The sequence below is a fragment of the Euprymna scolopes genome, chromosome 6 (genome assembly GCF_053919585.1).
Source record: "Euprymna scolopes isolate OS-2025 chromosome 6, ASM5391958v1, whole genome shotgun sequence".
Classification (NCBI taxonomy): Eukaryota; Metazoa; Mollusca; class Cephalopoda; order Sepiida; family Sepiolidae; genus Euprymna; species Euprymna scolopes.
This window is the reverse complement of record NC_136487.1, coordinates 74,819,150-74,834,614: the sequence shown is the minus strand read 5'-3', so window position 1 is coordinate 74,834,614 and position 15,465 is coordinate 74,819,150. Positions and strand designations below refer to the sequence as shown.

The window sequence follows — 15,465 nt, the reverse complement described above, 5'->3', positions numbered from 1 at the left end:
AAACCCATGGAAAATTTTTAAAGATGGCAACCTCGATAAAAAAATTCCATCCCCATGTGAGTTTTAAAAACAATTTTTTGACTGTAATTAATTGAATAAATTATATTGCTCTGAATTCTCATCGAGCTAAACCGAGGTTAATATTGGTACAATAATCAATATAATACCATTTAAAAGGTATTAAAATTGATTGTTAAAAAAAAAAAATCCACATATATATATATATATATATATATATATATATATATATACTAGCATGGGTGTCCGGCGTTACTCAGGTGTTTGGAGATGTATGTTGAAGAAAAAAAAAAAAGTGGTAGTAGGAAGGCAGGCTCAAACCTGTACCGCAAAGGAGGAACGAGGAAAAAACCTGACGTCTTTGCTGTTACAACCACCGCCAAACCAGAAGTGACAGAGGTTTTAATTAAGGCTAGACAATCGAAAGGAGAGGATGACTTTCAAAAATATTGGCGAAAAAAAGCGACCCCTCCGTGTAGAAAAGTGCCCAGTTGAAGGTGAAGATATTAATGTTTTTAGCCAATTTTCGATATTTGTCGTATGAAAGGTCAAACTTCAAAACAATACTGATCTTGTGGAAATCCATCGCCTCTGTTGAAAGTTTTAGGCAGACATGCAAACATACATACATACATTTATATATTGGTAACTCAAATTTTCGATCCAAACCAATTAAAAAGCTACCCCTATCTCTGAATACCCTTTATGTAAAATTTCAAATCTTTAAACCAGAAATTGTCTGAGTAATTTGGTAGACACCGAAGCAGTCAAATTTTTTTTAACTCTGACCCCTATTATGACCCCTTAACATTTATTGTTTTGGGCTCAAATCAAGTTATTAAGTTAGATCCATGTCCAAGGAACCTATATCTAAAATTTCAAGTGTTTAGACCCAAAATTGGTAGAGGAGTTTGGCAGAGTTCTCAAAGGTCACATCGTTGAACTTTGACCCCTTGACAGCCAATAATTTCTGTCCGAAAACCGATTTTCCCAAATCTCAATACCCTGTATATCAAATTTCGAGTCTGTAGACTGAAAATTGACAGAGTTATTGTGTAGGGAAATGTACACAGACAGATAGACACACACACAGACAAACAGACATTTTCACTTTTATATATATATAAAAGTTTTTCACTTTTATATATATATAAAAGTTTTTTAATTTTTTTTCATAATATTATTTTGTATTCCTGCACGTCACCAATTAAAAACGAATAAAGAAAAGTTATAAGCTTTTATACTTTTCGCATTCTTTTTTATTCATATATATATATATATATATATATATATATATATATATATATATATATATATATTGTTGTATAAGATGAACTTCTAAACTAATGACCTGATCATTATGATTGTTACCTAGTACCTTGGAAGGATTACAAGATGTGTTGGATCTCTTTACCTCCTTACTACTATGATTTTCCATTTCAAAACTTAGCAATCATTTTGGATTTAAAGTACAATATCCTTTTTCTGCCTCAATGTCCATTTCCCTTATTCTATGTATTTCAAAACTTTAATTTTCTATGTTAATTGCTTTTAGCAAATAAGGTGCAAACCAATGAAAACATTTGCTTATATTTTTCCTCTGAAGAGATATGAATAAGCATCAAAAACTCATGAGTTAAGGAAATAGATTTATTCAATTGTATTCTTTGTTTTTAAACAATAAAAAAATTCTAAATTTGAAGATTAACCTTTTCAAATCATAAAATTTAAATACCTAAATTTGGATTCATCTTATATATTTAGCAATTTTATTTAGCTGGGATTGTCATATATAAAATATTACATCTAATAATATTTTGTAAGACCGAAAAACACTGGATTTGCATACCAGCAGATATATTTCATTTCATTATTCTGAAGTGTATATATATATATATATATAAACACACATACACACACCTAACTTTATATATAAAGAAATTTACCCACTTTTTAGACACTATTTTTGAGTGCCTAAAGTTTCTCTGTACAGGAATTTGTCAGGACAACCTGATATGTCACGGTAAGATATATTGTGTAGGTTTTTAACAGTATTTTGTATAATTTTTGTTATTTTTAAGCCATTTTGAAAACTTTCAACATGTAAGTGTCAATCGATGTCCATTTTTCTTGTTCTCATGTAATGCTCAACACTATATGTTTTTCGAATCAAATAACCATTTTAAAATAAATAAAACCATTAAAAACTTTTCCAGATAGGTAGAAGAGTAACTTGCCTTTGATAATATTTATTTGTTATATATATTGGAATTTCTGATCACTTTTTCGAATATCTGTGAAATCTCAAACCTGAAAGTTGAATTTAAGAAGTAAACAACTATCTATGATAACATTAGTTTCTCTCTGAGTAAATTCTCTCCAAATAAAACCATTTATGAAAACTCTCAGCGAACGTCTCCTTGTGTATTATTTTCTGTATAAAAGAAGAAGCATAACAACCACTAGATGAATGATGATAATGGAAAGAAGCAGAAAGCACGTAAAAGATCAGCATGTATAAACACCCCACGCATATATATGAAGATTTTTTATTTTGTTATTTAAAATGTTCCATATCGATATTTTTCTATTTGCATAATTTACACAGAGAAATATACAAGTTTCACGCAATGGTGAATGCAAGGGTTTTTTTTTTTTTCTTTTTTTAAACAGTGATCACCACTTATCAAGGCCCGGAAGCCACTCAGGGATAAGGGTTATTGCAAGTACATTACGTTAGTGTGGAGATTTGATGAAGTGTTTACTTAAGGAGGCGGTTCATTAGGAATTTGTTAACGTTGGACTTGAAGACATCCAAGTTGTAGTCCGGTGGGAAGCAGGCAGGAAACAGAGTTCCACAGGCGTGCAGTTCTAATATACAAGATTATTTAATATCAATTGAATTATTGTTTCCCAAGATATTGAAATTCAAGCAGGACGTGTATGCTTTTTTTTCCTCAATCATATATATATATAAATATATATATACTAGCAGTTCAGCCGGCTTTGCTCGGGCCCTATGTAATGTTCATAACTTTATGTGCATATGCATATATATATATTAAAAAGTTTGACTCATATCCAGGTAACCTACATCTAAAATTTCAATTGATTAGACCCAAAATTAGTGGAGTTACCAATATCTAAAATTTTAAGTCTTTAGACCCAAAATTGATGGAGAAATTTGGTAGAATCTACAAAGGTCAACTGTTTCAACTTTGACCTCTTGGTAACCAAATTTTCGCCCAAAAACTGATTAAAAAGCTTGCTGCATTTCTGAATACCCTTTATGTAAAATTTCAAATGTTTAGACCGAAAATTGGCTGAATAGTTTGTTAGAGACTAAAAAGGTCAAATCTTTTGAACTTTGACCCCTTGGAAGCCAAATTTTTGGCCAAAAACTGATTAAAAAGCTTGCCCTATGTCTAAATACACTATGTAAAATTTCAAATGTTTAGATCAAAAATTGGCTAAGTAATTTAGTAGAAACTGTAGAGGTCAAATTCTTTTAAACTTTGACCCTAATTTTGACCACTTAACATTTATTATTTTGGGCTCAAATCAAATTAAAAAGTTTGATCCATGTCCAAGTAACCTACATCTAAAATCTCAAGTGTTTAGACCCAAAATTGACGGAGGAGTTTGGTAGAGTTTTCAAAGGTCAAATTGTTGAATTTTGACTCCTTGATAGTCAAATTTTCTGTCTGAAAACTGATTAAAAAGATTTCCCCAAATCTCAAAACCCCTTATGTAAAATCTCGAGTCTGTAGACTGAAAATTAACAGAGTAGTTTGGTATGGAAATGTACACACACACACACACACACAGGCAATTTCACTTTTATAGATATAAAGACAGAGCCAATTATCTATTGATTATTATATTGTACCCAATATATTGTAATGGCCCTCCAGCATGAACCAGTCATAAAATATGCTTTAATATTTTCTTACTATTACGTTGTGATTTGGCTTTCAAGCGCACTTGATGCATATTCTATTTTATTCAAATTAAATCAACGTTTCTATATGGAATTCACACCCTTGACATTATGCTTTAATGTATTTTAATTCAAGCAGATTTTGTATTTATTATTATAGAGGCAAAACTCTATTGATTATTATGTTGTACCCAATATGTAGTTATGATTTCAAAAGTTAAAAACCATATATATGACTTGGGTGCCATCAGCTAGATTCAAAACTAAAACATATAACTCTCCAGTTTTATTTATTACCATCTGTTCTCTGTCCTAATGCATACAAAATTTTTCAAAAATAATACAGGAAAAGGTATAAATGTATTTTGCACATATTTGCATAGAAGAGCACTTTCAATCAACTTTAGTCTACCAAGTCCCAATTTTTTTCAATTTTGACCTTTTAGCTTTACCAGCTAAAAACCAAATCAAATTTGTTTCATAGGTTCAAATCCCCTATATATCAAGTTTCAAGATTGTAGACCAAAAATTGACAGAGGAGTTTGGTAGAGACCATTCCTCAGACAGACAGACAAGGTCGTTTTTACATATATATATATATATATATATATATATATATATATATATATATATATATATAACAGAGTTATGCAATTTGCAAATTTTATATTTAAAATTTGTTGTTTAACCTTTTTTTTTACTCATGTAACAAACAATGTAAATTACAACTGAGATGTAAAGGGCTACTGTGAATTAGGGGCCATGTCTACAAGAACAATCTAAGTAGGAAGTTGAGCAGCGAGATGTATGTTCACATTATACTTAAATTTCTGTATATTTATACAGTCAGGAAAGCAGGAAATGGGAATGAAATTCCAAAATTTAGCAGTTTAAAGGAAGAAACTTTCAGAGTAGAAGACTCTCCAGCATCAGAGGATTTCTACAGTGAAAGCATATGATTTTGTTGCTTTTTTAGTTAGTCAGGGATATTTAAGTCGAGGGGTGCACCAATAGTAAGAGTTTTTTGGAGCAGATTCCATTAAAATACTTATAAAACAAGCACAGGGATGGAAAATTGTGGTGATGGTACAGGGGTTGGAGCCTAGTTGACAGTGCATGAACTATTTAATTGGAGATTCTTTTTTGGACCTTGTTCAATATGAACTAGTGGTTGATGTACTGACTCACATGTGGCAACAACATTCTATGCATTGGCAAATCGTGGCTTTGTAGAGATATAGAATATCAGGTGTGAGTATTTTTCTAGCATGTTAAAGGGAGCCCACCTTCTTTGGAGCCGCCTTGGCAATGTCTTCTTTGTATTTGTTCCATTTCATGTTACTTTTTCAACTGCTGTTTTACATTAAAATAATAAAGTCTGTCTTTGTACCAGACAACTACAAACAGCAAATAATTCAATAATTTATGGTTGAAGCCAGGAGTTTCTTGGGTTACTCTACTTCTTCAGACAACATAAGGACATGTGACTGCTATATATATATATATATATATATATATATATATATATATATATATATATATATAATGCATATATTATCCAAATATCTAAATGCCAGACAAAACGATACACTTAATTTACATTTCAAAAACAATTTAAAAATGAATATGAATTGAATAATTAAAAAATATAGTTTTAAAATAAATGTATAGCTGATTAAAAAACACTCAAAAATCAATGCTTATTTAGAAAAAAAAATGACCTGTAATAGTAACACAATTTTTTTTACAAATTTCAAAATAATATGTTCCAACATGGAAATACTGGCAGGTACTTAACATTCATAGGAAAAAATATTCTACAAAAATAATTACAAAATAAATAACTTTTTTTTCTACAAGAAAATTCTATTGCTTAAATATAATTAATATCTTATTGTTTATCTTTTTAAATATTCACACCGTAGAAATTCAGATTTTTTTTATAATGAATTGTGTAGATGTTAGAAAAAATATATAAGCATTTCGTTGAATAGAAGCACGCACATCCTCAAAAGCATTATTTCATAAGGTTAAAATTAAACATTGAAAAACCGAGTAATGCTGTAGTTTTCATTTAATACTACAACAAAATTACAGCATTACTTAGTTTTTAATGTTTTCATTTTAACCTCTATGAAATAATGTCTTCAAAGATGTGCTTGCTCTTATTCAAATTTACATGCTATGTGACACATTGTCCAAACGGGAACTTAATACAACTATTAAAAAGATCAGACATTCAATTTTCTCTTCCAGAATTCATGGATTTAACATCACCACAAAAATGAAGAAAGAAACATACATATTACAAAGTCTTCTATGATTAAGGTGGATTCCATCAAAAGTCTTAGAGAAAATTAAATAAATATGATTTTCAATAAAAAAAAATACAGCATTGCTTGGTTTTCGAATGTTTTCATTTTAATCTTAAGCATTTTTATTTTGTCTAATTCGATTGCTATAACATATAACATCCTTCTCCCCACTTTGTACTGTATACTCACATCCTCTTTTAATAAACAAATGAGATTTTAAACATGACGTCACATTGAATCTGTATAATAACATGCTTTTTCACATTTCTACGCATGCTATCACCTCCCACATTTATTTTTAAAAAATGACATTATCCGATCACCAAAGATGCAAGTAATTGAAAATTAACTGTTGTTGTTAAGGTAAAAGAAGAAAAAAAATCCAATTTTACTTATTTCAAAACAAATTGTTCTAAAATCAAATTCTGTCGTCTCATTGGCTTAACCAGGTTTAAAAACCTATGCACTGCATTTCTGTAATGTAAATTTAACACACAATTACACTTTCCAATAAATTATAAAAGTGACATTTGTTCAATCTATTTAACTATTTAGCTGATCATTATTTTTAAAGTCGCATGAATTAGTCTAGTGTTTCAAAAAGATTTAAATTGTTACAACTTTCAATAAATAAATAAAACGAATATGTCTCTTTATTTATTGAAAGAATACTTAACTGGCAATAGCAATCATTTGTATGGAAGAAGAAACAATTTTATAATATTATTTAATTTTACATGCATTTATTATTTCAAGAGAAATATTATCATGAACAGTAAATACAGATATATGTGGCATTAAGTACATAAATACTCGATGACTATTATTATATAGGAGAGCCATATAAAACAAGTGCAGAGTTCATAAAAAGAAAAGGTAAAATCCCTTCAAAACATGTTGAACTTAAATGAGAAAATAAAAGTCAGATCGAGCATACCGGAAAACAAATTTGTCAAAAAATAAAAAATTGTTTAAATTATTTATTTTAAAAATATTAAGCATTAAAGTTTTTTCCTTTTAAATTTCCGAGTTGTCAATTTGGTCCAAGCTGTCAATTTGGTCTCATTTCATTTTCCGGTACACTCAATCTGACTTTTTAATCACCTGTCGGTCTACTGAACGTCTGCTGAGCATCGCCCATATTTCATATTCTTCATTAGCTATTTACATGCAGAGTTCATAAAAAGAAAAGGTAAAATCTCTTCAAAACATGTTGAACTTAAATGAGAAATAAAAGTCAGATGGAGCGTACCAGAAAACAAATTTGTAAAAAAATAAAAAATTGTTTAAATTATTTATTTTAAAAATATTAAACATCAAAGTTTTTTCCTTTTAAATTTCCGAGTTGTAAATTTGGTCCAAGCTGTCAATTTGGTCTCATTTCGTTTTCCGGTACACTCAATCTGACTTTTTGATCACCTGTCGGTCTACTGAACGTCTGCTGAGCATCGCCCATATTTCATATTCTTCATTAGCTATTTACACAAGACATACACATTTAAATTATGATTTTCTCTAATTCAGATGGGTACAGTAAATAAACTTTTAACTCGAAATGACCCCTAATGTATTAATGTATAACATAAGAAACAGAAAAGAAACATTTGTAATGCGTACACAGTATTTTCTCATATAACCTCAATACGTTTTGAAGGGATTTTACCAAAGAAAATTATAGTATATGCAATGAGAGTGTATTAAAAAGAAATAAAAGAAAGAGAAATCATTTAAATTGAAAATGCACACACACACACTGCTTTACTCACTCAATGTTTGAAAAGTAGAGAAGAATCTTAGTTGGACATTTGAATATCTATGTATCTCATATAGAAATCAGGAAAGGTTCCCTTGATTTCTGAGAGTTAAAAGGGAAGTAAAATGAAAAAAATAAAATTACATTATATAAAAAATTTAAATGATGAAAAAAAAATACATTTATTGAATAATCAATGTTTTATATAGCCTTCATCATTCAAATTTGTTTATATATTAATGCTCTATCTAAATAATCAAGCATTTTTAACAACATAGAATCTAATAGAAAAATATGTACTTTTATATTATTTAATATATATATATATATATATATAAATTTATATATATATAATTTAAATATGTTAATAACATGAACTAATATTTTTTCAAGAGTGTTCAACATATGAGTAGAGCTTTTTGAAATAAAATTATCTGAACATTAAGGAGGAACCTATGTAGATCGACTTATGTTTCAATGTCAACATATCTCGGCAGGGTTCCAAAATATAATATTGTCTGGTACAAAATATATATAAGCGTGAATGTAAAATAACAACATTGCAATTTACTAACCTGAATGGGCTGTGCAACTATGCCTTGTGGTGTCTGCACCATTCTATAAACAGTTCCCCCAAGTTGTCCCTGTCCAAGTGATCCCATGGGAACAGCAGCAGACTGAGCAGCAGCTAAACTTTGTGGCAGTAGAACATTGTTGGGTGGCATTGAGGCAACAACTGGTTGCTGATGATGATGATGATGCTGTTGTTGCTGCTGTTGTTGTTGCTGTTGCTGCAATTGTAACTGATTTTGGAGGGTGGCGGCAGCAGCTGCGACAGTCGAAGCGGAAGACGAGATAGAGGCAGCAGAAGCATTTGGGAGCTGTGAGGACGATGATGCAGACAATCCAGCGGCTGTATGGTTAGGAGTCACGCTACCTGAACTGCTACTACTGAGCGAGCCATCAAAATTGGGTGGCGGTGAGTGCACCTCCGTGCGCAGGAGGTGCTCGCTCTGCATCTTGCTTTTTAGACATGTTATGTAGCGGTTACAGAAATCTTTGCACAACTCGTTAACCTTTTCCAACTCCAGCAGGTGGATCCGCAAAACCTGGATAGCTTTCACCATCTAGAAAAAAAAAAAAATAACTAGCATGCAGATTGAAAAATTAAAATCAAAGACAAATCGAACAAATAATGCTTTAACCGTAATTCCTTTTGAATAGTAAGGCTATCACTGATGTAAGTGGCCAATGGCAAAGAAGATCTGATATTGACATTAATTTCCCAACCAAACTTATACCTTCACCAATCCCTCCTCCTATTATATGTATAAAATTTAACATAAAATGATTCCTCTCTTCCAGGCTGCTCTAGATTTTTAGAGCAGTTGGACAAAAATATATTTTACTATCAGAAATAAATTCTATGTGTTTTTTTTATATTTTGTTTGGTTTAGTTGTTTTGTTCTACAGCATATCAACTAGTATTGGGACGATTAATCAGAATCGAAAAACAGAGCTTTTTGGGGTATTAGCATCAGTATCAGAAAAATTTGAGCTTATTTTCTGATGCCAAAACCGATTCCTTAAATTATCTTTCTTATTTGATTTTGGTTTAAGAAACATCTTCCACTGCTGGTAGTAATAATAAAATAATAAATATTTATTGATTTAAACTTCCAGTAAAAAACTAAAATCTCTAGATCACAAGTGTGTTTTTATGTTTGAGAAAATATAAGCAAATTTAAGATGCGTTTTTACAGTAATTGGGACAAAATAACACTTTTATAGTTAAATATTTAGAAATTTATAAAGAATCGAAATTGGAATCAGTAATTGTATCAGAATTGGGAATTTAGTACAGAATCAGTAATTGTATTAGAACTCGGAAAAATATTGGAATCGTCCCATCACTAATATCAACCCTTTTTGGGTTATTTAACACCAGATCCAATAATTTTGGTAAAAAGTTTTATGCTTCAAGCTCCTTATAGCCCGAAACACATAGTCACACTGTTTGGCCCAACTTCCTTGCTGTACAGTGCATCAAATTTTTGCAGCTACCCAATGCCAAATCTAGCCATTTTTGTAAAAGTTTCCATATTTCAAGTTCCTTGCATTTTCAAATATCCAATCATAGTGTATGGTTTGGCTGTTTTATAGAAGAAAATTGTTTTTTGTTTTTGTTTTAGCTTTGCAGAACATGATTAAGTTTTGCAAAGAGAAAAAAATAAATACTAACAATTTTGGGTCAGGAAGCCGTTATCTTTAAATAGTCTGATCTGGTAGCACCAGAGTAGTTTTTGAAAGGGGTGGGGGTGATGTTGAAAAGTTGGTAAAAATTACTTACTCTACACTTATTAAAAAAAAAAAAGAAGCCAAATTCTACTTTTTCTGAATTACAAAAAAAAACAATTCTGCTAAAAGGCGCAAAACTCACATGCTTTGACTACTAAAATTATGCACACTTTTTATTTTTACATGAATGATTTAAATGATAGGAGGATAATACCGATAAAACGTGAATGACTTTAGCACTATTTAGATGCAGGTTTGTATGTAGCATAATGGCGTAACTCCAATTTTGGGGTATCTGGGAGCTTCTACATTAATAAACCTTGTGCCTAACTTGTTCTGTACATGTGTGGAGGCAAACATACACACATTTCAGCAAGTACACATTTTTAAAGGTTGACACTTGAAGATTGACAGCTGTTTATGAATTCAGTGCATAGTGAAAGTTGAGCAATGTTGACATCTGAATGTGGAAAACAAAATTTGGGCAGTGAAACATATATTTCTTGCTTTCTCTCTCTTTCAATAAAGATAAAAATAAATAAATAAATCTCGTATGCAAAAGACATAGATAGTAGTTTTTGGCTGCACGCTTCGGGTCTCAGCAGGTCTTAATTTAAATATGCTCCACTAGTGTTAAATGTAAACTAAATTATATATTTTTATTAAAAAATGCATTTGTTCGCTATTTTTGTACAAGCGTTCAATTTCAGCATGCAGTCCCTGCTATTAATGCCGATGATGGAAATGCTGCCTGTAATGATGCAATGAAGACTAGAGAAGCGACCAATGCCAGACGGTTATAACCGACAACATCTCAACCTGTTGCTGTTTCCATGTGCCTATCGTTCGATATCGTATCTAACACCTGAGGAGCTGGTTTCCTCAACCAAGTAACACTCCCCAGAAAACGACAGAAAAAAATGCTAGAAACAGTATTTTCCACGTAAAGTGAAAGTAGTGGAAAATTCCATTATAAGTGAAAAGTTTAGAATTAGAAACAATGTGTCATGATATTGCTTCAGACAGGAAGTTACCAGAGATATGTGTATGTGTGAGTGTGAAACAGCACTAACCCTATTCGGGTTTAACTGGCTTCCTCCAAAGGAGGAAGTTCCATGGGAGTATGAAATTCATAAGTGGTCCCCAGTCCCATGTATTTGCCAGAAATATGTAACAGATAAGCTGTGAAAATCTTTTTACTGAATGATGGAAGAGAGTAGTTGCACTTTAGGAACAGTTGCTCTCTCCTCGGTGGCAGATGGGTGAGAGAATATTAAGTATGAAAAATAAAAATTCAAATAGTATTTTAAACACCAAATGACTTTGTGCTATCAGTAATTACAACCGCTATCATTAATCAACATACATGACAGAAGAACAACAATGAAGAAGAGAAAGAATGAATTTATGTAACATAGCACCAAATGAACAAGGCCTAAACTACAAATGTGATGTACCACTCCATATAATCTGCTGGAATCAAAGAATACTGCTATATGTAAAGAGAAATGGTGAAAGGAACAGAATGATGTAAATGAATAAAAGAGAGAGGATGTAGAAGAGAAACAAGCAGAAGAGAGAGAAAGAGGGAGGCAGAAGAGAACGCAGGGGTTTATTATGATATCACAATAGTTTCATAGATATTTGGACATTTAAAAATGTTTTTATAAATAGTTGGAATTTACAAATTTCGGTGAAAATCTTTTGAAATTTCCAAATTGAGGGAGAAAAGTGAGGGGGGGATAAAGTGAAGGAATAAGGGGAAAAAGAAGAGAGGGGAACTCGAAAGAGAGAGAGAAAAGAAAAAGAGAGAGGTAAAAGAGATAAAGAGGAGAGAGAAAGAAGAGAAAGAGAAGAAAAAGGGAGGGGAGAAAAAGAGAGAGAGAGATAGAAAGAAGGGGAAAGAGTGTGAAGAAAAGGAGAAAATCTTTAAAATAAAAATAAAAAAAACTTTAATCCTCTAATTTGAGGAGATGAGTACAATGCTTACAAGACCATCCAATTCAGTATCATCACTAAAGAAAGGCTTGCGATCCTTCTCCTGGTGCTGTACAAAGGCCTGGATGTCCACATCAAAACTGTCAGCTGATGGACAATCCGGAGTCTGTGTGGCCCGTTCACATTTTTCAAACAACAAGGCCATCAGAGGGAACAAAGGATGTCTAAGAAAAAAAAAAAGAAATATACTTTTAGGAGTATTAGAAAAATTTAATAAATATGGTTAACTATTATTTAATTAGAAAATAATAGAAAATAGACTACGTGAAATAGAACAAAAAAAAAGATAGCTTTTTAAATTGAAGTTGTTTTGGTGTTTCGGATTGCAGCAATATTCAGACATGGGTGTATTAAAACGATGTACAAACAACATTTTCTCTCTAAAGTTAGATTAAATAAAAAGTAAAAATTTTCACTAATAATGGTGCATATTAAGGACCCTATGTTGGTAATAAGTTAATTAGTGTGAATTTTGACAAGGGTCACTTTTAGTGCATGTCAGGATAACCTTAATCTGCAAACAGAATCGTTCCCAGAAATGGGTGATGTAAATTTGAGGCAGGTGACAGAGGTCAAATACCATAGACAAAACAGAGAGACAATAACAATGACGTCACATTGTTTGAGAGCAAGAAAAATAAGGTTTTCAGATCAGTCTCTCATTGGAAGCCGTGCATATCAGTCTCTTTCATTAGCATTACAAGCGTAAGCTGTATTTTCGTGGACATCGGCAATATTACATCCTTAATGTGCTTCAACAAGTCATATCTTTTATTTGTTGGTCAATTTTTAAAAGAATTACATTGATGGAAAGAGAATAGAATAAGCATTCGAATGATGTTAATTTATTTTTTCTTTTATGCTCCAAGTTAAAAATAAAAAAAACAGTAAAAAATGACGACAACAAAAAGGGAAACTGTTTTTTCAATGTTTACATTTTATACATCACGTTTGGATACACATGCACAGAGTTAAATTTGATTGGATACGGCTGAAATTTTACAGGATATATAAGCATAGAAATCCATCTCTACTGGACTTTGATTTATATTTTTATGACGATAGGAAGCAAAGTTACGACCGAGCAAAGTTGACAAAGAATATTTCAAAATTGATAAGATAAATCGGCATATATCATCGATTTTCATATAGATAATAGTTTCAGAATTATTTTCATGTATAATATGTAAATATTTGATAATCATTGATTATGTGGAAATTTCTTTAAATGCTATCTTTTATAGAAATTCAAATCTGTTTAACAGAAAGACGGCTCGCTAAGCGCCGCTGAGCTGACTAAAGTATTCTCTTAAAAATAGAAAACTGTTTTTCTGCTATCGTCTTACTAGACTAGTAATTTTTTATTCTGAGTTCGTCAATATAAAAAAATCATTTTCAAGTTTTTCAAATTTGATTTCCAAACAATACTATTTTGTTGTTTTTAATGCTTTCAGTACACATGTACTAAAAGCATTAAAAAAAACAACAAAATGTACTAAGTGCATACATTTAACTTCTTACTTTTACTTAAGGTAGAATTGTGTTTTTTAGTGGTTAAAAACAAAAAAAAAAAACAAATATATAACAAATAAAAAGGTACTTGTGCACTTATGCTACCATGCTGAAATAATAACGTTATTTAGAAACCCATTCTTAACATGGGGAAGGAAGGGCATTTTGTTAACAATTCTGCACTTTCACCTAACAATTAAATAAAAAAGATATCATGAAACTTGAATTTATTTTTAACTCATTGTCAAGACCATATTTTTCGAATCTGTAAAACAAACCCATTTTTTTTTTAACTAAGGATATCTAAAAAATAATAATAATAATTATTAGGTGGTTCGATAAAGAATTTCATTGTGATGCATTTTGTAAACATTTACCTTGTTTCCACCTTAACATTTTTCTTTAAAATGACTACCTTTTAAGGTTTTCGGTTATGCTGAAAACGAATATCGCATTTAAATTTTCCATAAATAAGTAGCTTTCCAGATAATAAGCAATGTCATTTCTTACGTTATTGGTGGTGGCCATCTTGGTATGCGCGTTTGTGCATAGTTTCTCGGGGTTGTGCTTGCACATACAAGGATGGCCATCAGCGATAACATAAAAAATGACATTGCTTAATATCCGGAAAATTACTTATCTGCAGAAAATTTAAATGCTATATTCGTTTTCAGCATACCCTAAAACCTATAGAAGTAATCATTCTACATGTTAAGGTGGAAACAAGGTAAAAAATTACCGTTTTATTTCTTTGTTTACAAAATTGAATTTTCAGTAAAACAGTAATAGAAATGACAAAAATTACCATCAACTGGTGAATATATAGTTGTTGCTTATCAGGATTCTTGATATCCTGGTACTGTGAAAGCTACATCAAGAATTCATGTAGAGTACGATTTATGGTTGCATCTCAGAAAATAGGGGTATATTTTGGGCCAGATAGAGAGAATTTACAAAATTGAAAATTGGACTCGTCCCAAAATGCATAAGTTCTGGTCGATATGGGAATTTCGATCTTTTACAGAAATTCAAAATCTACATGAAAAATTTTCATAGATTTATTTCTGAGATTAATTCATATCTACTCAATTTTTTTCTTTTCTTTGAAGGGAGTAAGTAGTAAATATCGGTCATGAATGCTCTTTAGGCTACACCCAAGATTAAGCTCTCCTTTGGTGAGGAGGCAGGAAAATGCCTATTCTCAATAAAATTATATTTAAATACCACTATAATACTTAGTTTTGTTCATAAATAGACACCTACTGTATGATACCATGCGCCAGTTTAAAAAAAATTGAAATTTGTACATCTGAATTTATAATTCATGGCTTATGGTAAAGAGATACATCAGATTTGACTTCATAATCAGAAAGAGCACACAATTTTACATAAGAGTGCCAAGTTTCGTGAGAATAGCTTGAAAAATAAATAAATGATGGTGAAATTACCAAATTTCTTGAAATGTTGAGGTCCGTAATTTAGCCCACTTTTTCTAAAGAAAAATGTCCACGGAAAAACATAATTTTTGGCACTTAAAATTCTCATAACTTTTGAACTACTGATGGTATTTGCATAATTTAAACGGTTTTAAGCATCTTTTACATAGCTCTTTTCATGCAAGTTGATAAAAT

General features: G+C 30.9%; 1 pseudogene across 1 annotated transcript in view; it reads right to left on the bottom strand.

Annotated features, from left to right (window-relative positions):
* The window catches only part of LOC145277709 (homeobox protein homothorax-like), a 66,166-nt pseudogene extending 53,754 nt beyond the window's left edge, over positions 1–12,412 (bottom strand). The window contains exons 1-2 of the transcript XR_013868198.1: positions 12,315–12,412; positions 8,602–9,153 (exon numbers count right to left, since the gene is read on the bottom strand). The product of XR_013868198.1 is annotated as a homeobox protein homothorax-like (transcript). The remainder of the gene's footprint in view (positions 1–8,601; positions 9,154–12,314) is intronic.
* Positions 12,413–15,465: the final 3,053 nt, after the last annotated feature.